Source organism: Pseudorca crassidens, chromosome 6, assembly GCF_039906515.1.
Source record: "Pseudorca crassidens isolate mPseCra1 chromosome 6, mPseCra1.hap1, whole genome shotgun sequence".
NCBI lineage: Eukaryota > Metazoa > Chordata > Mammalia > Artiodactyla > Delphinidae > Pseudorca > Pseudorca crassidens.
This window is the reverse complement of record NC_090301.1, coordinates 36,088,903-36,115,669: the sequence shown is the minus strand read 5'-3', so window position 1 is coordinate 36,115,669 and position 26,767 is coordinate 36,088,903.

Below are 26,767 nucleotides of genomic sequence, written 5' to 3'. Positions count from 1 at the left end.
GCACTTTAATACCCCCTGCCCCCCCCACACACAAACAGACAATAAAATGTTGATAAATTTCTTTTCAGGTGTATCTTTTTTTTCCCCTTTTATTTTATCTATTTATTTATTTATTTATTTTAACATCTTTATTGGAGTATAATTGCTTTACAATGGTGTGTTATTTTCTGCTGTACAACAAAGTGAATAAACTATACCGATGCATATATCCCCATATCACCTCCCTCTTGTGTCTCCCTCCCACCCTCCCTATCCCGCCTCTCTAGGTGGACACAAAGCACCGAGCTGATCTCCCTGTGCTATGCGGCTACTTCCCACTAGCTGTCTATTTCACATTTAGTAGTATATATATGTCCATGCCACTCTCTCACTTCATCCAAGCTTACCCTCCTGCATTGCCATATCCTCAAGTCCATTCACTACATCTGCATCTTTATTCCTGTCCTGCCCCTAGGTTCTTCAGAACTTTTTTTTTTCTAGATTCCATATATATGTGTTAGCATACAGTATTTGTTTTTCTCTTTCTAATTTACTTCACTCTCTATGACAGTCTCTAGGTCTATCCACCTCACTACAAATAACTCAATTTTATTTCTTTTTATTGCTGAGTACTATTCCATGGTAAATATGTGCCATATCTTCTTTATCCATTCATCTGTCGATGGACACTTAGGTTGCTTCCATGTCCTGGCTATTGTAAATAGTGCTGCAATGAACATTGTGGTACATGACTCTTTATCAAAAATAAGGTGACCATAAGTGCATGGGCTTATCTCTGGGCTTTCTATCCTGTTCCCTTGATCTATATTTCTGTTTTTGTGCCAGTACCATACTGGCTTGATTACTGTAGCTTTGTAGTATAGTCTGAAGTCAGGGAGCCAGATTCCTCCAGTTCTGTTTTTCTTTCTCAAGATTACTTTGGCTATTCGGGGTCTTCTGTGTTTCCATACAAATTCTGAAAATTTTGTTCTAGTTCTGTGAAAAATGCCATTGGTAGTTTGATAGGGATTGCATTGAATCTGTAGATTGCTTTGGGTAGTATAGTCCTTTCCACAATTTTGATTCTTCCAATGCAAGAACATGGTATACCTCTCCATATGTTTGTAACATCCTTAATTTCTTTCATCAGTGTCTTATAGTTTTCTGCATGCAAGTCTTTTGTCTCCTTAGGTAGGTTTATTCCTAGGTATTTTATTCTTTTTGTTTCAGTGGTAAATGGAAGTGTTCCCTTAATTTCTATTTCAATTTTTCATCATTAATGTATAGGAATGCAAGAGATTTCTGTGTATTAATTTTGTATCCTGCTACTTTACCAAATTCATTAATTACCTCTAGTAGTTTTCTGGTAGCATCTTTAGGATTCTCTATGTATTGTATCATGTCATCCATAAACAGTGACAGTTTTAGTTCTTCTTTCCAATTTGGATTCCGTTTATTTCTTTTTCTTCTCCAACTGCCATGGCCAAAATTTCCAAAACTATGTTGAATAGTAGTGGTGAGAGTGGGCAACCTTGTCTTGCTCCTGATCTTAGTGGAAATGGTTTCAGTTTCTCCCCATTGAGAAAGATGTTGCCTGTGGATTTGTCATATGTGGCCTTTATTATGTTAAGGTAAGTTCCCTCTATGCCTACTTTCTAGAGGGTTTTTATCATAAATAGGTGTTGAATTTTCTCAAAAGCTTTTTCTGCATCTATTAAGATGATCATATGGTTTTTATCCTTCACTTTGCTAATATGATTTATCACATTGATTGATTTGCATATATTGAAGAATCCTTGAATTCCTGGGATAACACCCACTTGATCATGGTGTATAGTCCTTTTCATGTGCTGTGGAATTCTGTTTGCTGTTATTTTGTTGAGTATTTTTGCATGTATGTTCATCAGTGATTTTGGCCTGTAGTTTCCTTTTTGTGTGACATCTTTGTCTGGTTTTGGTATCAGGGTGAAGGCAGCCTTATAGAATGAGTTTGGGAGTGTTTCTCTCTCTGCTATATTTTGGAAGACTTTGAGAAGGATAGGTGTTAGCTCTTCGCTAAATGTTTGATAGAATTCACCTGTGAAGCCATCTGGTCCTGGGCTTTTGTTTGTTGGAAGATTTTTAATCCCAGTTTCAATTTCAGTGCTTGTGATTGGTCTGTTTATATTTTCTATTTCTTCCTGGTTCAGTCTCAGTAGGTTGTCTTCTCTAAGAATTTGTCCATTTCTTCCAGGTTGTCCATTTTATTGGCATAGAGTTACTTGTATTAATCTGTCATGATCCTTTGTATTTCTGCAGTGTCAGTTGTTACTTCTCCTTTTTCATTTCTAATTCTATTGATTTGAGTCTTCTCCCTTTTTTTCTTGATGAGTCTGGCTAATGGTTTATCAATTTTGTTTATCTTCTCAAAGAACCAGCTTTTAGTTTTATTGATCTTTGCTATCATTTCCTTCATTTCTTTTTCATTTATTTCTGCTCTGATCTTTATGATTTCTTTCCTTCTGCTAACTATGGGGGTTTTTTTGTTCTTCTTTCTCTAATTGCTTTAGGTGTAAGGTTAGGTTTTCAATTTCAGATGTTTGTTTCTTGAGGTAGGATTGTATTGCTATAAAGTTCCCTCTTAGAACTGCTTTTGCTGCATCCCATAGGTTTTGGGTCATTGTGTTTTCATTGTCATTTGCTTCTAGGTATTTTTTGATTTCCTCTGATTTCTTCAGTGATCTCTTGGTTATTAAGTAGCATATTGTTTAGCCTCAATGTGTTTGTATTTATTCTCAGATTTTTTGCTGTAATTGATATCTAGTCTCACAGTGTGGTGGTCGGAAAAGATACTTGACATGATTCCAATTTTCTTAAATTTACCAAGCCTTGATTTGTGACCCAAGATATGATCTATCCTGGAGAATGTTCCATGAGCACTTGAGAAGAAAATGTATTCTGTTGTTTTTGGATGGAATGTCCTATAAATATCAATTAAGTCCATCTTGTTTAACGTGTCATTTAAAGCTTGTGTTTCCTTATTTATTTTCATTTTGGGTGATCTGTCCGTTGGTGAAAGTAGGGTGTTAAACTTCCCTACAATTATTGTGTTACTGTTGATTTCCCCTTTTATGGCTGTTAGCCTTTGTCCTATGAGGTGCTCCTATGTTGGGTGCATAAATATTTACAGTTGTTACATCTTCTTCTTGGATTGATCCCTTGATCATTATGTAGTGTCCTTCTTTGTCTCTTGTAATAGTCTTTATTTTAAAGTCTATTTTGTCTGATATGAGAATTGTTAATCCAGCTTTCTTTCGCTTTCCATGTGCATGTAATATTTTTTTCCATCCCTCACTGTCAGTCTATATGTGTCCCTAGGTCTGAAGTTGGTCCCTTGTAGACAGCATATATATGAGTCTTGTTTTTGTATCCATTCAGCCAGTCTATGCCTTTTTGTTGGAGCATTCTGCCCATTTACATTTAAGGTAGTTATTGATATGTATGTTTCTATTACCTTTTTCTTAATTGTTTTTGGTTTGTTATTGTAGGTCTTTTCCTTCTCTTGTGTTTCCTGCCTAGAGAAGTTCCTTTAGCATTTGTTGTAAAGCTGGTTTGGTGGTGCTGAATTCTCTTAGCTTTTGCTTGTCTGTAAAGGTTTTCATTTCTCCATCGAATCTGAATGAGGCCCTTGCTGGCTAGAGTAATCTTTGTTGTAGATTTTCCCCTTTCATCAGTTTACATATGTCCTGCCACTCCCTTCTGGCTTGCAGAGTTTCTGCTGAAAGATCAGCTGTTAACCTTATGGGGATTCCCTTGTATGTTATTTTTTGCTTTTCCTTTGCTGCTTTTAATATTTTTTCTTTGTATTTAATTTTTGATAGATTAATATTGCCTTGGTGTGTTTCTCCTTGGATTTATCCTTTATGGGACTCTCTGCAGTCCCTGGACTTGATTGACTTTTTTTTCCCATGTTAGGGAAGTTTTCAACTATGATCTCTTCAAATACTTTCTCAGTCCCTTTCTTTTTCTCTTCTTCTTCTGGGACACCTATAATTCAAATGTTGGTGTGTTTAATGTTGTCCCAGAAGTCTCTGAGACTGTCCTCAATTCTCTTCAGTCTTTTTTCTTTATTCTGCTCTGCAGTAGTTATTTCCACTATTTTATCTTCCAGGTACTTATCAATTCTTCTGCCTCAGTTATTCTGCTCTTGATTCCTTCTAGAGAATTTTTAATTTCATTTACTGTGTTGTTCATCATTGTGTGTTTGCTCTTTATTTCTTCTATGTCCTTGTTAAATATTTATTTTCTCCATTCTATTTCCATGATTTTGGATCAGTTTACTATCATTACTCTGCATTATTTTTCAGGTAGACTACCTATTTCTTCTTCATTTATTAGGTCTGGTGGGTTTTTACCTTGCTCCTTCATCTGCTGTGTGTTTTTCTGTCTTCTCATTTTGCTTAACTTACTGTCTTTGGGGTCTCCTTTTCACAGGCTGTAGGTTCGTAGTTCCCATCGTTTTTGGTGTCTGCCCCCAGTGAGTAATGTTGGTTCAGTGCGTTGTGCAGGCTTCCTGGTGGAGGGGACTAGTGCCTGTGTTCTGGTGGATGAGGCTGGATTTTGTCTTTCTGGTGGTCAGGATCACGTCCTGGGGTGTGTTTTTGGGTGTCTGTGATCTTATTTTGGTTTTCGGCAGCGACTCTGCTAATGGGTGGGGTTGTGTTCCTGTCTTGCTGGTTTTTTGGCATGGGGTGTCCAGCACTGGAGCTTGCTGGTCACTGAGTGGAGGTGGGTCTTAGCATTGAGATGGAGATCTCTGGGAGAGCTTTTGCTGTTTGATATTACATGGGGCTGGGAGTTCTCTTTTGGACCAATGTCCTGAACTCGGCCCTCCCACTTCAGAGGCTCATGCCTGACACCCAACCAGAGTACCAAGACGCTGTCAGCCACTCGTCAGACATCTCAACAGCCACAAAGGGAGCAAGCAAGCATTTTTTTGTTTTTGTTTTTGTTTTGCAGTACGTGAGCCTCTCACTGTTGCAGCTTCTCCCGTTGCAGATCACAGACTCCGGATGCGCAGGCTCAGCGGCCATTGCTCACAGGCCCAGCTGCTCCTTGGCATGTGGGATCTTCCCGGACCGGGGCACGAACCCTTGTCTCCTGCATCGGCAGGTGGACTCTCAACCACTGCGCCACCCGGGAAGTCCCCAAGCAAGCATTTTAATAGCATTTTGAAAGTGCAGGAGCCAGTTATATCTTATATAATAAATATTTAATTTAAAATATATATATTATAAAATAAAACTTACAATATATACCTTGATTACTTAATAATCCATCAAACTGAGCATTTAGACTGTTTCTAATTATTTGTTATTTAAACAATACTGTGATAAACATATACTACATATATAACTATACCTATTTCTGATTATTTCTTTAGTAATAATTTCTAGAAGTGGAAATGGTGAACGTAAAGGTATGAATATGTTTAAGTCTCTCCCCACATATTGCTGAAATACTTGCCTAGAAATAATAGTACCAATGTATGCTTTCATCAATAGGCTATGAGACTATTCAACCTAATAGCTTCCTGAATCTTATCAGTTTTTAAAATTTCTGCCAAAACAAACAGCCAGAAAAAAAAAAAGGCCACAGAAAACCACAACCTATCTGTTAAAAAGTTTTACAGATGTAAAAATTAAATTATATTTATAATTAATTTATGATGAGATTTTTGATTTGTTTTGTCTCTTTTGTCTGTGTGCCCCTGTAGATTATCAGTTTTATGAGGGCAAGTCTCCATGCTTGTTTGAGCCTAGCACAGGGCCTGGTATATAATTTGTGGTCAAAATTTTTATTGGGTGCATAAATTATTGTTTCTTTATTTACATCCACTTTTGTATATCAGCAGTTTTGCTTGACTTGAAATGACAAAGTTTCTCTCTTTGACCAGACCCTAGTCAGGCTCCCCTGAGCCCTCTTCCTGACTAGGCCTCAACCTTAAGAACTGACAGACTCTCAACACAAATTATTTCATACATCCCCCTCTCCTAACGTTAAATGACTTAAACACTAAAATAGTTTCTAACAGTTCAAGGCTACACCCCTAGAATGATCCCAACCCCCTTAAAGTACCTGCCTGAGAAAGCTCAAAGCTGCCAGTATGATTTACTGTTTTTTCTAGCCAATGCCTGATAGTAGGCCACTCACCAGTTTTTCTTAGAACATTTACTAAAAAGGGGCTTACCATTGTTACTACTTCCTCTATCCCTTGGAGATGTATACATTTCTCCTATAACTTCAGGAATGTCTTTCTCAAGGACCTGAAAGCCATTCCTTTAAAATGTAATCTTCAGGAAGGATAGAGCCTGTGTATCTCAGCCTCTGTGGGAGGATAGAATCCTATCTTCAACAATTGTCAGCTAACACACAGCTGGCCCAATTAGCATCTACACTGACCAACCCTTTGTAATTTTTCACTTCCTCTACCCTGCAGAGCTCCCACTCAGGCCCCTCCCTACTCCCTCATTCTCTCTTTAAAACAGTCACCTCTGTACAAATTGAGTTCAGCTCACTCTGGACCCTCTTCCCTATTGCCATAGTATGTTACTGATTAAAATCTGTTCTTACCATTTTAACTAGTGTCTAGCTTCACTTATCTTTGACAGAAGCTTATCCTCGTCTTCTCTACCATTTTAGCTAATATTAGTGAACCAAATATTCTAACAAAATTAGTTGTAACGTGCTTCTGCAGGGAGTTTTATGACAATGGTATCAATCAACTGGCATTTTCTGTGTGGTTTGATACTTTTTTGCTTACATCCCACCAGAAATATTGGGCTTATATATGGTTATAATTTGAATAACATTAGACAACTATTTCCAAGCATAAAATCCCATAGGCCATTAAAAGCTACAGAATCTTTTAGCATGTGCCTAAAACTTTACTATCAGTCTCTTGGTTTGTGCCAAAAAGTACATTATCTACTCCAATTGAAAAAGTACCAAATCTCATGACCACCTTTTTAAAGGTTTTCCATATTTTAACCCTTCATTGTTTTCTGCATCTGCCTCTGTATTTTAGCAGTTCACGAGTAAAGAGTAATAATGGGTACCATCAGTGGGTGCTGACAGTATCAGGCTCTGTTCATGACACTCCATGGGCTTCCCCTCAAAACCTACCAACAACACAATAAGATCGATATTCTTAAAGATGAGGAAACTGAGATTCAAAGAGGTTCAACAAATTGCCAAAGATCACAGAGCCTGTACATAATGGAGCCATGATTTGAATCATAGACTGTTTGACTTCAAAGTCTGTGTTCTTTCTATTACACTTTACAACCTAAGCATATATAGTCATACACTGACGTGGGGCTTCTTCATATTTCTCATTTTTAATAACTAACACGTAGTCAAAACAAAAGTGAATGTGAGGGAAAATTATACTCAGAATAAATTTTATAATTATAAAGAAAGGAAAAAGAAAATGAAGAAAACAGGCTGTGGCAAAGCAAACACCAAAGCAATCAAGAGGCTTCTGAAAGTCTACTTTTCTTCAAAGGAGCTATATTCATTTCTCTGAAAACTGTAGCTTTGGAATTGAAGGTGGCATACTGTGGGGAGACCAAGGAAATTAAACTTTTTTAATCTTATTGATTCCTATTTCTTTCATTCCATCTGTTTCCTTGGCATGGTGAAGGGGGTGACGATCAACGCAGAGTAAGTTGGCTCTGTCAGTCAGAAGATAGGAACTGACAAACCAGACACAGGCTTGGGAAGGCCTTCCATGAGGGAAAGAATCTGTGCCAGATGACAGGACTCACGGAGAGTCTGACAAAATGTTGCAGACAATCAGGAAGTGTCTGATCCAGATTTCTTAGATAATAAGCAGGCTCTTTTCCGTGTGCATGCGCATAGATTTGAATATTTCTGGTCAAGTGCCTCATTTTTGCATAGAACAGGAAGTACATCACAGTGAAAAATAAAAAGAAAGGAGGCAAGAAGGAGGGTCAAACATAAAGGAAAAGCAAACAACTAAGTTAGTAGTACAGAAACCCTAAGAATTTTGAGTCCATAGAGTATAATATAATGATGTGAGGAGGAAGATGCTTCAGAAGTTAATATTTCTAATATCATTCTTAGAGTACAAATACACTGGAATTTTAGGATTTTCTATAGGTTAGAACCTTCTTTAAAATTGTACAGCATTCAGTTGTTCTACCGTAAAGAGCCTATTCTGCAATTTCTATGAGGTTGTCTCCAACATGAACTCTCAAATAGCCATAAAAAAAGATAATTTTTTCACATGAAAGAATCTGTAGCAGATTACTAGACAGTCTTGTGATTAAATTCTATTAGGAGATATAAATTCTATATGTCCTTATTAAGAGCTTTGTGCAGAAGGGGTTTCTACTTTGGCAGAGAAAAGACTAAAATGGAAAAGCAGTTCATCAAAGTAAGCTCATTTTGTTGGGAGCCAAGAGACCCATATATGGCAAGGCTGGAAAAGGAACCAATTTTACCATCTCGTTGCTCTCCCCATCCCAGCCCCCACCACCATTAAGCTACTCTCATTCAGTAAAAGGCAAAAAGTTCTCCCTTTGCGGGCTTTCTCTTGGGTTTGAAGGTGCTCAACAAAACAGACGAGAAATGCCAAAAAATTGTAATCCTCTGAAAACACGAGATTGATTTAGAAAATCCACACGTGAAAAATTTGATTGTAAAACCCTCTTAATTCAACCCTTGTAATTCAACTTTTATGGGTGACTCAGCATGTATCCTTATTTGGAGATAGGGTTTTTAGAGGTAATCAAGTTGAAATGAGGTCCTTAGGGTGGGTCCTAATCCAATATGACTGGTGTCCTTATAAAAAGGGGAAATTTGGACAGAAAGAGGTATCACATAGAGAGATGCCATATGAAGAGACACAGAGAGAACGAGGTTACTATCAGCCAAGGAGAGAGGCTTGAAAGAGCTCTTTCCCTCACAGCCCTAAAAGAATCAACACTGCCAGCACCTCGACTTCAGATTTCTAAACTTCAGAGCCATGAGACAACAAATTTCTATTGTTTAAGCCACCCAGCTGTGGTACTTTGTTATGGCAGCCCTAACAAATTAATATAGATTTTGGTATTGGGAAGTGGAGTGCTGCTATAACAAATACCTTGACATGTGGAAGTGCTTTGGAATAGGGTATGCATGGAAGCAGAAGGAGTTCTGAGGTACATGATAGAAAAAGCCTAAAATGCCTTGAATAGAATGTTGCTAGAAATGTGAAAGTTAAAAGTGCTTTTGGTGAAGTCTCAGGCGGAAATGAGGAACACGTTATTGGAAACTGGAGACAAGATGGTCCTTGTTATAAAGCGGTAGAAGACTTGGCTGAATTGTATTCTGTGCAATGGAAAGTAGAACTTATAGCCAATGAACTTGAATATTTAGTTGAAGAGATTGCTAAGCAAAGTGCTGAAGGTCCACCCTGATTTCTCCTTGCTGCTTAAAGTAAAATGCAAGAGGAGAGAGATAAGTTGAAGAGGCAGAAGGAACCCCAACTTTTAGATTTGGAAAATACTCAGCCTATCCATGTCGTGAAAAAATGGAAGCACACTCTGGAGAGAGTTCCAAGGGTGTGGCTGGACAACCATTTGCTAAAGGGATTAGGCACGTGACTTGCGGATTCCAGGCAACCATCTCAGCAGAAACACTGCCAATCTGGACTGAAGGGGTCAGAGCCAGGACAAAATGAAGGAAGGCTATCAGACTTCCGGGATTCTACAGGCAGGAAATGAGCTTATACAACTACTTGGCTGCAAACATGTGATAGTGTTCGAGAAAAAGAATGACCTCGAATGTTGTTCAGAGGCTAGTGGTCCTGGTCCTGTTGATTCTTTCACTCTTCACAATCATTACTGTGGCAAATGTACATTTTTCTATTTTTAGTACTAAAAACCCTTCTTAACTAGTTTTATGACAGTGTACTAAGAACTTTATGTGATTTTTGCTTTATAATATTTACAACAGTGCAATGAGATGGCGTGCTATTTATGTTCATCTTACAGGTCAGGAAATTAAGGCTCAGAGAGGTACCAAACGACTATAGTTGCCCAAGTTCACATAGTGATGAAGTGTCAAAGCATGGACTGGAACCAGATTTCCTGAGCCCTAAACCACAGTCTTCACTGACACACTCCCTCCTTTAAAACATCTCTCATTTTTGTCTCTTCCTTTCCATTCCCACTGTTACCAACCTAAGTTTCCTAATCCCTCACCCTTTTATTACTGCAAAAATCTTGCATTTCTCCCCAACTCCTGTCTCTCCTTTCAACCTGTAATTTTCATCTCATCTTAAAAAAAAAAAGTCTAAAAGTCACTCAGCTCAAAAACTTTGTGACTTCTCATTGCCTGTAGGATAAAGACAAAATATCATAAAATGGCATTTCACAATATCTTTACTCATCATGCCACCTGTTAAAACCTTGCCCATCCTACATGGCCCATCTCTTTGTGAAAACCTGTCTGTTAAACTTTGATCTGAGCGTTTCACTTAAAAAAATGTTCTCCCTGGCTTCCGTGGTGGCACAGTGGTTGAGAGTCCGCCTGCCGATGCAGGGGACACGAGTTCGTGCCCCAGTCTGGGAAGATCCCATATGCCGCGGAGCGACTAGGCCCGTGAGCCATGGCCGCTGAGCCTGTGCGTCTGGAGCCTGTGCTCCTCAGTGGGAGAGGCCACAACAGGGAGAGGCCCGTACCGCAAACAAAACAAAACAAAACAAACAAAACTGTTCTCCCTCCTTAAAATTCTATCTGTGATATTCATCTAAACTGATCCCAGGATTGGTATGTCAGCTACTGAGATTGAAATCATCATCTTGCCTCAAAACCATCTCTCCCAGAGTTCTCCATCCACCTGCCAACCCCTCACCATTCACTTAAAATCGTGATGTTGCCTTTGACTCCCTTTCCTTTTCACATTATCTGCTGCTAAATCCTATTGTTCGTTCTGCCGCTGAAAGTCTCTCAATCTATCCCTTCCTCTCTATTGTCACTATTTCGGTTCTCATTTTCTCATTCATGCACCTTGGACTTGAGAACTATCACTAGATTAAGTTTCCAACCTCAAACGAGCAAAGATGGACAGGACGGAGGTGCCAGAGGAGGGAGGATTAGGACAGTCTACATGGAAAGACCTAGCCCTGTTTCTTTTCTAATCCTACTCGTCTCAAAGTGGAATATTCACCTGTCTTACCTTCTCACTAGAACGTACACAGCCATAAAGGACTAAGGTTTGCTTATCTTGATACATCTAACCAATTACCTTACACGAAGTAGATACTCCATACATATTTACCAAAGCGAGTGACATTCCCAATGGCCTTCCTTATTTTTGCGCTATTAAGCATTGAGGTGAGCTGTCCACAAGGTTTTGCATGGAAAAGCTTCTCATGGAAAATCTTAGCCTCTTTGTTATAGACGAAGCATCAGTTAAAAGGCACAAAGTGACGCAGTCTGAACCTAGAATATATCCTGGGGCCCAGACCAAAGAAAGAGACAAATTTAAAGTTGTACAAACCAACAGTGGGAGGACCGTCTATACTTAGTGACGAGTCTGTCAGAGTGAAAAACCTCAAGTGGGTTGTAAATATAGGGTTGATTCTTGGGAGATTTTTCTTCTATTTGCTGATTCAGCTCCTACAATCAAGAGATTTTGTTGTTGTTCAATTTTACTTAAGGCAGACTAAATCAACTGATTTTATGTTTATTCCTGATTTTTGTTTTTCTTACCTTGGCTAAACTCTGTGTTTTACAAGTCCCTTTCAGTTTCAGTGATCAGAAATATACTTTTACCCTTTTTATTTTTTTTTGAGACATTTACTTCTTTGCTTATGTCTTCTATGGAAAGCCAACTAATTTGTTACAAAATGTGATTTTTTTTCATTTGTAGGAATCCATAGAACCCTTGACATCTAACGTTCTGGCTGATGATAATTGATGGATTTTCTGCCTCATTTTCATTAGGGCCCACTGTAGTTTCATGTCTGCACAACTTGTGGGTGGAGATGGCTCACTTGTTGGTAGAAAATGGTTGTTTAATATTTTGTATTCCCAAATATACTCGTGTAACTCCTTGCATGACTCTCATTCGCTAGAAATAGAAGATAGTATTGAAGGCATACCTTTCAAGGGACTGCTCATTTCAGGAAATCTAGGCAACCCAGTGTTTACTTACGTATGATGACTTAAATGGGAAAATTAGCAAAACAACAATGATTAAAGTTTCCCAAGCATTGGTTGGGCAGAGGTTTTAAAAGGCTTTTCTCCTAGAGCTACATGATATGGTCATTAGGCATTTAGGGGAAAACTAGAAGATTAGACAAAGCAGACCAGCACTCCTCCATCAGCCCCCCTACTTCTCACCAAAGTTCTAGGCCAAAAAAGAAAGGAAGAGACCTTTTGGGCCCACCGTGTACTAATTTCCAGCAACCTATGTTCTTCTTGAACAATTGCCGACTTCCTCACCTTTCACGCATCTCTCCAAACAGTGACCTTCCAAAAGTAAGGCTCTGGTTTTTGACAATTCATCCCCATTGCAGGCACTCACATATGTGCACACATTCACACACACACATACACACACACACACACAGAGTTTTTCTTTCATATTTGGATTTGCAGAAGGGTCAGAGGGAAAAGGGAGGAAAGACTTAAAAAAAAAAAAAGAAAAAGAAAACCTCCAGTAAGTTTGATCTAAACAAAATGGTTATTCAAATGGGTCCCCTACTAATTTCACAAAGATGCGTGATAATATCCAACATATGGCTTTAACTACGTTTTTTAATATTAGAAATTGAATGCACATTTTAAGACACAAGTTTTTCTGATAAGCTGTTGATAATACAGGAGAACTATTTTCCATTTGTTTCTAATTATCTTAAAGACAGCCTGGGGATCATTTACCCATGGTTTAAGAGCACTCAGATAAGTCCACAGATGCGACAGGCGGGCATGTGTGTCAGCTACTGCAGTGGGGCTACGTGAGGGTAGCCCAGCCAAGACTATCCTCTTATGTCTGAAACCACTAGATACGGTTCCTAAGGTCAACCAGTGCTGAAAAATAAAAGCCTTCCTTTGTCAACATTCTTAGGGTGTGGGCTCTGGAGCCAGACTGCCTGGCTCCACCGTTTCACTAGCTGGGTGATGTTGGGCAAGTTAGTTATCCTCTCCTTTCCTCAATTTCCTCATCTGAAAAATGGGAATGTATGTTGTCATATGGCCATCATGGAGATGAAAACACTCAGAATTGTGCCCAAACCTTCGAAAGTGCTTTCTAATTGATCTGGCCCTAGCTTAGCTCTCTGCTTCCTCTCTCTCTACCTCCTCACCCCCAAATCTTCTCCCTGAATCTTACCAGAAAGATTTCTCCCAAGTCTTCCAAAATGAGTTCCCTTACCTCTCTGGGAACATTTTCTCCTCTTCTGGCTAACTCATGCACTCCCTCCAGTCTGAGTTCCGTAGTCATCACCTATGTGAGCTCCCTGGGTTGCCTATTATAGTGTATAACACACCATTTTAACACTTATGAACTACTCCCACTAGACTCTAACCTCTGAAGTAAGGATTGAATCTGTCTTGGTCATTGTTGCAACCCCACCTTGTAAAAAAGTACTTTGCAGTGGACTTAACTGTATATTTTTCTTTGCAAAGCAGAAAAAAAATCTTCCTCCTTCAATGTACCCATCTAAAATAGATAATAATGCAGAGGAGGTAGGGGAGAATTATGTGCTTACTAGAGAGCATTTTTAAATTTTAATCCATCTTGAGATTTGATGAGCCCTTTCAATCTGAAAATTCAAGTGTTCCTGCAGCTCAGGGATTTATTCATACACATACACACATGCATGGTACCGCACATGCATACATACCATTATTGCTTCATTTCTATTTCTTCCTTTTTCTCCTTCAGTAACTGTTATAAGTTGTTTATTAGATCTCCTGGATTTGTCTTCCTTGTCTCTTATGCTATCTTTTCACTCCTGATTTTCATTTCTTTGCTATGTGTTTAAAAGCGTCCCTCTATTTGAAGTTACAGATCACTAATTTTGTTTTTAGTGGTATGAATTCTCTTTATCCCTTCCACTAAGGAATTGTTCATTTGAAAATTATGGTTTTACTGTTCTCATCATTTCCTAAAGTACTGCTAAAGCATTCTCAATTTTTTTTTTAATAATTTTTTTATTTTTGGCTGCATTGGGTCTTTGTTGCTGCGCAGTCTTTCTCTAGTTGTGGTGAGCGGGGGCTACTCTTCATTGTGGTGCACAGGCTTCTCATTGCAGTGGCATCTCTTGTTGCGGAGCACGGGCTCCAGGCGTACGGGCTTTAGTAGTTGTGGCTCACGGGCTTTGTTGCTCTGCAGCATGTGGGATCTTCCTGGACCAGGGCTTGAACCCGTGTCCCCTGCGTTGGCAGGTGGAGTCTTAACCACTGCACCACCAGGGAAGCCCCCTCAATTCTTTTGTTTGTTTTTCTTTCTTTGTTTTGTTTTTCAAGTTCTCTTCCTCTTCTTTCTTTAACTCTTCCTCTATACATGGCAACTGCATCCTCTTCAAGTAACTGAGCTCCCCTTGCTTGCTCCTGTCAGCTCATGTCATGAAGCGGGTCCGTGAGTACCATGCAGCTCAAGCATCTGTAGTCTAGGGCAGTGCTGTCTGGCTGGCTGTGAGGGAGAAGGTGGAAGTTTCTTCCCTCAGAGACTGGTCATGAAGGGCCAGCAGCCAGCTAGGGCCTCTGCACCGAGAGCGCAGGCCTTGTCCAGCAGCTGCAGGATCTGCTCTCTCCTCCCCAGGCTCCAACAGCAAGGCTTCCCCTGACCACACACGCACACACACACAGCAGTGGTACTGGAAACATCGGTGCTCTGCACCTGCAACCCCTTGCCCCTCAGGTCCTGACCTTCTTAAGGATCCCAGATCTGGGGAGATTTTCTTTCAACCCAAGTATATCCTGCAGGGTTCCCAGAGGTAGATGGCAGTCATGGGCATGTTTCAGGGCTACCATTTCCCATTTTTTGTTTTAAAATTATCTGAGGGGATGAGGGTAGGAGAGGACTTTGACAAAGTCTTTTATATTAAAGAAAAAATTTTACACTCAAAAAAGTTGACATGCTCAAAGTTAAAACAACCAGTTAGCAGCAATTTCCAATTTTTAAGAGAAAACTACAAAATTAAAACTTCTCTGAAGTTTAGTAAGATATCCTGTAAGACACCCAAGTTCATATGGGAAAAATTAGCCTCAAAGCTTGATGTACTCTTTGAAATATAGCATGGCTGCCCTGAAACACTGAAGAGAATGGCAGCATGTTGATTAAGAACATAAACTCAGGGCTCATCACTTATCCTCATTGCCTCAGTTTCATCATCTGTAAGAGGGAGTTAATAATAGTAATTGCCTCATATAGTCATGTGAAGTCAATATTTGAAAAGTGCTTAAAATAGTACTGGCATATAATAAATGCTATAAAAGTGTTTGCTAAATAAAGTAACATAAAATATAATAAGTCCAAGATTAGTATTTAAACCTGTGAACATTATAGAAAATGTTTGATACCTGGGACATCATTAAATTTTTTTTAACTTTTAAAAATATCTTTGCCACCAAAATGGGTTCACCATTGCCTATTCAAAAATGATTCTCTGATAGATGCTACCAGGACTATAGCACAGACAGTCCTGGAACGCCAAGAGTATCCAGTGAGAGGAAAGAAGAGGAGATTTTTATTTCACAATGTTTCCTCAAGGCATATGTTTTTATGTAGCCCATTTTCAACCTTGTGGCAGAATACCAGTAACTATTGCTTAGATAATATTGGAAATGGCCTTAAGTTTCACATGTTTTAGAGATCTGTGTGCTCTGGAGACACAGCAGAGGTGCATCTCCCAGGACGCCCATTTGGAAGCACCCCTACACATTCATACAGTTGCTCCATTAGATCCTAACAGACGTGTACACACAAATGAACCACCTCCCTGTACCGTTCCTACCTCTCCAGCCACAAAGATGAGAGGAAAATAACAGTATCTGAACAGAAGTGCCAAACGTCCCAGTGATAAATCATTGTCTAATACTAAAGAATAAAAGATAACATTCTTTGAGGCATCTTTTTAAAAAATATTTATTTATTTGGCTGCATCAGGTCTTAGTTGTGGCATGTGGGATCTCTCCTTGTGGTGTGCAGGTTTCTCTTTAGTTGTGTCGCGCGGGCCCTAGAGCACGCAGGCTCAGTAGCTGTGGCGCGTGGGCTTAGTTGCCCCACGGCATGTGGGATCCTAGTTCCTCCACCAGGGATCGAGCCCGTGTCCCCTGCCCTGGAAGGTGGATTCTTAACCACTGGACCAGCAGGGAAGTCCACTGTCTAATAATAAAAAATAAAAGCTAACATTTATTGAGGCATCTTGATAAGCATGTTACATGCATTATTTCATTAGATTTTCTAATAAGTAGTGTTTAATATTTTACTTCGCTGATTACCGCTTAGCTGTTTATGGCCTCTCAGGGTAGGAGAGGAAGGGCCTTTCCTAAAGGCCAGGAAACAAAACAACTAAGTCCACTTAATTGAGTCTTCATAATTTTGATGAGCTATATGACAAGGTTTGGGATAAAAATGTGGTTTTGATCCGTGCAGAGGAGGGATGTTAAGTGGCTCAGCATAAATGATCGACTATGAACCACTGAACAAGCTTCAATCAGCTGTATAATTCACACAAAACATTCAACCTGATCCAGACAACCAGGGACAACGTGGGATCTATCCTACCTCATCCAGAGTGCAAGCGCTGACTCATTACATTCATTGTCAGCCTTCTACGTTACTTAATGTCATATTGAATCCAGTTCAAAGATAAACTTTTGGTAATATTTTAAGAGCAGCCGAGGCTCAGACATTCGAGAGAAAACAAATGTATGTGACGCGCAGAGCCAGGGAGGAGAGCGAGTCAACCGCAAATTTGAATTTTCAAATCTACACCATTGCCCAGGTCTTGACCCTAACCTTCTGTCTCCCACAGGCAAAGAGAAACAAAGTGTTCTGCCTCACATAACATGAGAAGCCACTCTTCGGTGTGAAAGCCCACATCAATTTTGCAGAGGTTTTTCTGCCACTCTCATAGTCCAGGTAGGCAGTTGTCACGAAGAATTAGAGCTGAAAGAGGCTGACAGCATAACTGCGGGCGAGCTCGGGGCTCAGCCTGGTCCAGCACCTGCTGCCTGCTCAGGCAGGAGTGGCCTCTGTCAAGACACTGCCTGGGAAGAGACTCAGGAATCACTTTGTATCAGTGCCCTTCATTGACAGCACACTGGAGGGCAGCCTGTCTAGCAAAAGCAGGACAGAAACCTTTGCCAGCCACCTGCCTGCCCCCATATGGTGACCATTTAAAAACCCGTCACTTTTATAAAGAAGCTCTTGAATTATTCGTTCAAGTACAGTTTTGACTGGCCCAACTGCCTCACTGTATGACCACTTAATTCTGTGACTTGAAGAACTTTGTTTTCATGGGTGTTACTAAGGAAGAGATTGTTTAAATACACCTGGATGAGCAAGTCTATTCTGCATTCCTGGCTCCCTGTGCTTCGAGAAGGGCATTCCTGGGGAGCGAGTACACTTTCACACCCGTGGATTCTGCAGACAGCCCAGGAGCCGCCCTCATTGCTCATGCAGGGAGGGTCTGAGCAGTCATACAATGTGGTACCTGGTTTCCTCTCTCTCCAGGATCCAGAGGCAGACAATTAACAGGAGAGGAGATGGGGGGAGTCTATTCAGAAACCATAACAACAAAAAAAAAGAAAGTTACCTGAGTGTTCATCCTATAGATCAACAGATTTCAGAAAATTTAACAATGGAAATACACTATAAAGGTGCCCAGAAATCTGTTGGTACTTGCATGCATGTCAAAATTCTACCAATAATTTTTTCTTTTAAATTACATTCATGAGATAATGTAAGTATATGGCAATGTTTCAATGGACATGCTAAAGTTTTCTTCCTTATTTATTTCTATGTTTTCTGAGTATCACCCTTCACTATCATGTAAACTCCATGAGATTAGGGGGCCTTTGTGTCTTATACACCACTAGGACTCCAGGGCCTAAACAGCACTTGACACATAGGAGATGCTCAATAAATATTTAGTGGAAAATTGGGCAAATAAATGCAAAAAGAATGAATGAATGAATGACATTTGGAGAAATCACCAGATGTCTTATGACACAGCTTCTCAACTTTTGCAGGGGTTGTGATAGAAGAGATTGAGTGAAGTTGAGTGATGAGAGTAATTAAGATTTTTTAATTTTTTAATTAGTCTTGATACATTTTGTTTGAAGATTTTAATATATATATATATATTTTTTGTGGTACACGGGCCTCTCACTGTTGTGGCCTCTCCCGTTGCGGAGCACAGGCTCCGGACATGCAGGCTCAGCGGCCATGGCTCACGGGCCCAGCCGCTCCGCGGCATGTGGGATCTTCCCAGACCGGGGCACGAACCCGCGTCCCCTGCATCGGCAGGCGGACTCTCAACCACTGCGCCACCAGGGAAACCCTGAAGATTTAAATTTTTTAAAAATGCAATAATAAAAATGAATGAACTAGGCACCTGAAGGTTAGATGAAATTCTCTGCTGTTTGAACATGAGGTTCATTATACATGCCCTACCCCAAAAAAAGAGTGGTTTAAAGAAGGCAGGTAGGTGAGAATTTACATCCTTTCTTCTAAAACCAGCTGCTAATCACCAGGTTCTTTTTCCTCACTCACTTTCTGCCAATCTCATCATCTACTCCTCTTTCTTCAACAGACACCTGTGCTCAGAGGCTATCCACTCTGGGCCTCTCTTGTGAGACTGGGCTCTTCTATCTGACTGCTTCTTAGACCTCTAGCTCCACCTGGGGGTCCCACAGACCCTCAAATGCAACAGTCCCAGACTGAGCTCCTGACCACCCACCCACACAAGCTTTTTCTCCCGTCTTCCATCCTAGTGAACAAGGCACCAACATCCGCCAATCCAGAAATCTGGAGATATCCAGCATCCCTCTCAGACTTCCTCCCACACCACATCCAATCAGTCACCAAGCCCAATGAATTCTAATTCCTTACCCTCTCTCTTCCATCCTCTTCTCTCCTTTACTATAACCACTTACTTAGTTCAGTCTTTCATTATCTTCACTGGGATTATTGCAACAATCTCTCACTGGTTTCCCTGCCTCCAGTTTTGCCTGAGTGATCTTTATAAAATGAAAATGTGCATGTTACCTCACCTCTCCACACAGCTTGACTTAAAACCTCCCCACTGTCTCATGGGATACGACTGAGCTTTCATGATCTAGACACCGTCCTACCTCTCAACAAGACTCTTCCTTCGCTTCCTCTCCTTCAACCATTTGAGCTACACAGAGCTTCTCAGTGGGTAAAATTGTTTCAGACACAAGGCCTTGGGGCTCACTGATGCATCTCGCCATAATCCAACATGCCACTTCTGCCCCCAGCGCCAAAGGAGTTAGGCCTTGAAAAGGGAAGGTGGCACTCAAGAACTAAATCATCTCCTCCTCCAAAGTGTTGGAATGGGAGAGGTACTAAAAGAGAGAAACTTGTCTAATACTGGGACTGCTTACTAAGAAATCCCACCTGGTACACTAACTCACTGAAGGTCTGAGTTATTCTAAAATTTTGCTGTGAGAAAGTATCGGTCAGACCCACATGATTTCTTGCTTGGACCAGCAAAATGCCTTCTTGTACCGTCTTGCCTTCAGCCCTTCTCCTAATCCATTCTCCATACTGCTGTCAACATCTTTCCAAACCTCAAATAGATTCACATCACACCCCTACTTAAAGTCTTTAGTAGCTCCCAATCTTCTACCTGGTTCCTGAGAATGTCTTCCACATATCCTCCAAGTGTAATGCGTGGCACACTCCACAACTTCCTGTTGGATATAAGTGTATTAGTAAATTGCAGATTCGTCCAACTACATGTTTAATGTTTCCGTGAGAATAGACAGGTTTAAAAAACAACAACAGCAAACATCAGCCTGGGACTTCCCTGGTGGCACAGTGGTTAAGAATCCGACTGCCAATGCAGGAGACACGGGTTCAAGCCCTGGTCCGGGAAGACCCCACATGCTGTGGAGCAACTAAGCCCGTGCGCCACCACTACTGAGCCTACGCTCTAGAGCGCACAAGCCACAACTACTGAAGCCCACGCACCTAGAGCCCATGATCCGCAACAAGAGAAGCCACCGCAGTGAGCAGCCAGTGCACCACAAGGAAGAGTAGCCCCTGCTCGCCGGAACTAGAGAAAGCCTGCGCACAGCAACGAAGACCCAGCACAGCCAAAAATAAAATAAATAAAATAAATACATTAAAAAAACCCAGTCTGTCAGAGGCCACCACTCTTGTGACAGGAATTTGGGGCCTGTGGTTCAGGTTGCAAGCCTTGCCTCTTTGCCTCTCCCAAATTTAAGCAGCAGGAAGTGGCTGGAAAACTACTGGCTTTGGACGGCACGGGCCGTGGTTCAAATCCTGGCCCCACCTATGTATGATCATGTACAAATGCCTTACTCTGTGAGCCTTGGTTCCTTACCTATAGGTAGAGATAATAATTCCTATATCATAATAATTGTGAGGATAAGTGGTAGGTATGCCTTTTTCAGAAGAGACGTAACTCATCTTCTCTTAGTAATACAATATGCCTACCCATGCTATTGATAATTACTTACCTCAAATTTAAAAGGAATTATAAAAACTATTGTTAAAATGAAACAAATAAGCAACAAAAATGTTTAGCCCACAGCTGGAGGGAAGTTTTGGAGTCTCTGTAGGATAAGCTGGTTTTTTATTTGTTTGAGTTTCCTTCTCTTGCACAGATGCTGGGATGTGAGAAACTGGCTGAAATGGATGCTGTCAGGAGATCATGTGACAAAAGGAGTGGACTCTAAGGGAAGGAAACCCTGCTTTTAATTCTTTTAAATCCTTAAGGTCAGCTTCAAATAGGGAGTTGGGATAACCTAACCAAATTGGCAGTGACTAGGAAGTGACCCAAGCCAGGTAGCAAATTACTAGCTAATAGAACAGAGTCACCTTTATCGCGACCCCCAGCTGAGTTCCAGGTTTGTCTGCCTGCCACTGACACACGCACGGTAGAGAGTGTGTCCTCAGAGGGACCACCTCCCACAGAGGCCGGTTCCAGTTTAAAGTCTGGATGGAAGGTATTTAGATAAACTAACAATTGCACAGGGATGTGGGTTGCTCTGGAGAAGTCAAGACTGTGTTTAAATGTCTGAAATTACTGGTGTCGCTAATAATTGTAACCTCTGCTTCAATAAAACACAAAAATAATGTTACTGAAACATTTCCAATCACATGGTATTATTTTTGGTCTAAAACAGATGCAGCCCTCAGTACTTAAAAGGAGGGTGTGTGGTGGATTTACCTCTGCTTGAAGGGAAACAAAAGTCCTGGAACTTTGGCCAAGGCCCTAAATCTGAGAAACATCTATTAGAACAGTGGCAGGTTAGCAGCATGACCATGGTACCCTTCCCAGCACAACAGGTAAGGACCGTACTGGGAGACCCACTTAAGGTGCTGGATGGAATATAAGCCAGTGGCTCGAAGGGAAATCAGCTACCATTTTTGAACATTTAATAATTGTCAGGCTGGGCATTAATATAGATGATCTCATTCAATCATCACAGCAATCTCATTTTACAGATGAGGACATGGAATCCCAGAAAGGTTAAATAATGGACTCAAAGACACCCACCTATTAAGTGTAGAATTGGAATTTGAACCCAGGGCTGTCTATTCATAAGACCCAAGACTTTGCATTCTATCATATAGCCCACTTAGGGAATTATAAAGAGCTAACTGCAAACAAAGGGGTACACAGGGTCAAACTGTCAGGCTTCAGATATCTGCTCCATCATTTGCTATTCATGACCAAGAAGGAGAAGGCATTTAATCTTATTTTCTCAGAATAAAATGGGAGCAAATGCTAGTACCTACCTAGCAGTGCTGTTAGGCAAATGAAAGAGGGCATACTATACAAGGCTCAGGGCTATGCCTTTATCCTTGTACACAGTCCAGACACTCAGACGTCAAGCCATCAGGCAAGCAAACTGTCTTCTCTATTCAGCCCAGCCTGTCAGGCAGGACTTCTGGATTAGCCCAGACACCACTTTCCCAAGCCTAACAGAGGACCCAACCCTCCACTAAATACCCTGTAGATGCTTCATCCTCCCCAGGGTAATAAAGTCACCTCCCACATTTTACACTGAGTTGTCCACCTAAGCATGCCCTGAAGAACGCTCCTCAGATGCTGCAAACTCTTAGCCCAGTCATAGTAACTCACATTTCTTTAGTATTTCACGTCACGCTGGAGTACACCCATAAATATTTGCTGGGCACATGTGGAAAACATTAGTTATTATGTGGATTCAGGCACAAGGTAGTTAGTATCCAAATCAGATTGATGCTTTATCTAACCACCATTAAAGCAAAGCCTGAATGCAACATTTTCTGACTGCAGACAAGACTTAATATAAAAAACCAACCACCCCAACTGGAAAGAACTAAAGTCTTTAGGTAGGGTAGTGCTTTCTCCTTTGCCAAAAATAAATGTACACTAGTGTTATAGAAGTTAATATCTTGCATGGGATATATTACACAAAGATAAGGTACACAGCAATTGTATGGAATCATGAAAAATTAGGCAGTGAGGTAAAAGAAATTCTTCTTTTTTTCAATTTAATCATTAACAGTTCTCCAGGAAACAAACAACTGAGACTATTGTCTTATTTTCAAAGGTTGCCCAGGGGTGAGCAAAAAAGCTAATGTTATTAGATACAATATATAATCCAAGGACGGTCATACAATCATTGCATGCATATGTGCCTGACCATAAAAATACCTCAAGGACTAGGAAGTTTCAAAGTAAATGTAAACATAAGATACAGGAGGATATTTTCACACAGTGCTTAAACATGTATATGTTTCAATAAAATGCACAAATAGTGTATTCATTTCTTAAATACAGCCAACTGGCCAATGTTCAATGCATGTCAGGTGTCAGGAGGGCAGAAACTGACTTCCTTTTCAATGCTGTGTTTGGATTCTTAAAACAAGAAGTAGAGAAACTTTGGAAACAATACATCATACAAAGTAATCGAGTAAAGCAGCACAAGCGGGGAAAATCAGAATAAGTAAACAAGAATTTAAAAAGATCTCTCCGTGTTTATTCTCAAAGTTACACAGTCAATAACGCTATGAGTTAAATATTTTTCACTGCTAAATGTTATTAAATTTCATTAAATTTAACAACTATCAGTATGGGGCTTTGTAATATAAGGAGACCCCCTAGTATAGTGCCTGGCTTATATATGAACCTGTGATTATTGTTAACTATTATTCTCTTTTCCTGAAATTGATCTTAATAATGGAATATGTCACAGATTTTCCTGGTCTGAATGTTTCTTCGCTGGAAAGCAAATATTAAAGGAAGATAGTTGCCACCTTGGGATAAATCTTTGAAAAAGAGATTCAAGTCATGTTAAGTCATGAAGACACACTTGACTCGTGCTCAGAGACCTTAGCTATTTTTATTTGTTGAGGCTCCCAATGAAAGAGAAATGCCACAAGAAGATTACAAAACTTACAGTGAATTCTAAATGTTTACCCTTTGCAAATTTACATTTTTAACACAAAAAAATACAATGGAGTGTATTCACAACATAATGACAAGATTTACTTTTAAGAAATTGAAAATGTAAGGCCCTGTAGTTGGAGACATTTAAATTTGTCTGATGTCTTCTGTCCTCCCTCAACTGCCATAACTATATGTAGAGCCTCAGAGATCCATCCAGTCTAACTATGAGGATTCCTGGTGTTATGGGGTAAACTATGTCCCATAACATTTAAAAATCATTTTTAAAAAGATATGTTGAGGACCTACCCCTCAATACCTCAGAACGTGAACTTATTTAGAAATAGGATCTTTACAGAAGTAAGCAGGTTAAAATGAAGTCCAATTTGTGGACCCTAATCCATTATGACTGGTGTCCTTATAACCGGGGGAAATTTGGACATATAGACACACACAGAGGGAAGACTATGAAAAGACACAGGGAGAACGTTAATGTGAAGACAGGGGATTGGATGACGCATCTACTAGTCAAGGAACACCAAAGATTGCTGGCAAACCACCAGAAGCTAGGAAGAGGCAAGGGAGGCTTCCCTATCAGTTTCAGAGGGAGTATGACCCTGCTGACCCCTTGGTTTCAGAGTTCTGTTGTCTTAAGCCACTCAGTTTGTGATATTTGTTAGGTAGCTCTTAAAAACTAATACAACTTGGAATGGGAGATGTTCCTGGAAGCTGTCATGGCCTCTTGCCCCAGCTTCGTTACTGACCTCAGGGCCCCTCCCCTTAGACCTGTGAGCTAGCACGTAAGAATTCCAGCCAATAGCCAACCCGACTTCAGCAACTAGACTGGAATTTGTCTGCAGTGTTATCATGGTTTCTTTAGATGTGCTATGCACATGAGGAGAAATAGACATCTCATGAAAATATTTTTATACGTTACAAAATAACTTTCCAAAAGGAAAGCAAGGAAAGGGGGCAACAATCTTCTATTACATGTTCATTTTAGTTGCATTAGTAATTTGCTATTACAGAGTTATCAGAGATCACTTAGGTAGGTCTTTGATCTTTCTGTGATGGTAAAACTTAACATAATTTTCTAAGCTGACAGTAGTTCTTGGTTTAAAAAAAAAATGACAAAACGGTGAGTGTGGTCAAAATATACAAAGACACACGTCCACATCGCAACCTATGTCAAATTACTATGCCAAGCTGGTTGGAGTATATTTTAGTATATGTTCAGCTCAGTTTTCTTCTTTTTGAGTAATTTTTACATTTCCTTTTCCCTAAACCTCCTCTGCTCCGGAAAGAGTCCCTGGATCTAATAATAATAATGATTATAACAACAACGATAAGAGCTAACATATACCATATGCCACCCACCGTACCAAAACTTTTATGTGCTTTATTTCATTTAAGCCTCACGTTGGTCTGTTGAAGTAGGTACTATTCTTTTTGGAGATGAATAGACAAAATCAGAAGATATAAGTCAGTTGCTCAAGATAAGACGTTGAGTAAGAGGAACAGAGCTTGCGCCTTGGTTTGTAGAATCCAAAGCCCCATATTCTTCAACACTGCCCAATTCCCCCTCTGCTAGATGTTTCCACCTCTTGTGTAATAGGGGATAAGCCTAAATGCTGTGACAAAGATGCTTGGATACTTTCTGATTAGATTGGCAGCTCTCATTCTCAACCAGGCAGACTTGAGCTCTGTGGCGTGACTGGTCAGCACACACATGTATAAATACTGACAAAACTCCTGATTGTCATTTGGTGGTGTTTATACTCTCTCCATTGATTTGAAGTACTTCATTTTTAAACTCTTCGCGAGCCAGTCAGAGGTTATTTTCAACATCACTTGATAATTTACACTTAAAAGCACCCAGAGAGTTGATTTTGACTTCAGGTCAACTATAGTTATTAGTCAAACTACCATTCTCTTTAGGATAAAGGGCGCAAAAAGAAACTTACAACAAATGCACAGTTGCACAACAAATATCTTACAGTTCCAGGTCTCTGGTGATTCAATACATCAGGTCAAATCTGGGTCTATTTAACTCTGTCACACAGAAATTCTACATCTATTGGCAGTACAACTTGATGAAAGATTATTTAAATAGGAACAAATAATCCAACAAAACAACAGGAACATCTGGCATTGGTTGAGTGTCTACTTAATCAACGTGCCAGACCCAATACTGAGCACTCTCATGTCCAAAACTATCATAAGTTCCTCATTTAACAGATGAAGAAACTGATGTTCAGGTGATGTCAGAACTTGCTGGTGGCCTCACAGCCAGTAAAAGGAAGCACTAGGATTCCAACAGAAAACAGTCTAAGTCTTAACAATTTCACTGCCCTAACTCTCTAGGTACATTATCAGGATGTTGACCTGGAAGACAGATAAGAAGGTAGACAGTGACTTGGGCAGAGTCTGGAATCCTGCCTCTGACTCCATTTACATCACTTTTGCTATCTGGAGACACTTTTTTTTCTGGAGACAAAATGAAGGGTTACCATTGGTTATGACTATTCTGATTAAATAATCCTGCCTCTGGAGAATCTGTGAGTTTTAAATCCAGATTATCCAAAAAGATCAGGAAATCACTTCTCATTCATCATCTGCTCTAAGCATAAAATAGAAATTCACCGAGGGAGCCAGTGGTACTCATCTCTTAGATGGGGTATCAGAAGTAATGCTTTGATGAGTCAAAAACACACTTACTCCAAAGTGGTCCTTGGTGCTATAACCACGTAATGAGTGCTCACATTATTTTGTGGACGCCACTGAGCTCAAAGTCAGGCTCAGTTATTCTTCTACCAGCTGTTGCCCTGAAAAAGGCCCCAAGTATCTCTTTACCCAGTTTACCAATTGGGGATATGGTGAAAACCATATCTGCATGTCAGGAATATCAAGTACTACACAATTTGATACACTAATGCTACCAGCATTTCAGTTTCCTTTTATTAGCATTAATAAGAACATGCCCTGGACTTCCCTGGTGGCACAGTGGTTAAGAATCCGCCTGCCAATGCAGGGGACACGGGTTCGATTCCTGGTCCGGAAGATCCCACATGCTGCGGAGCAACGAAGCCCGTGCACCACAACTACTGAGCCTGCGCTCTAGAGCCCGCGAG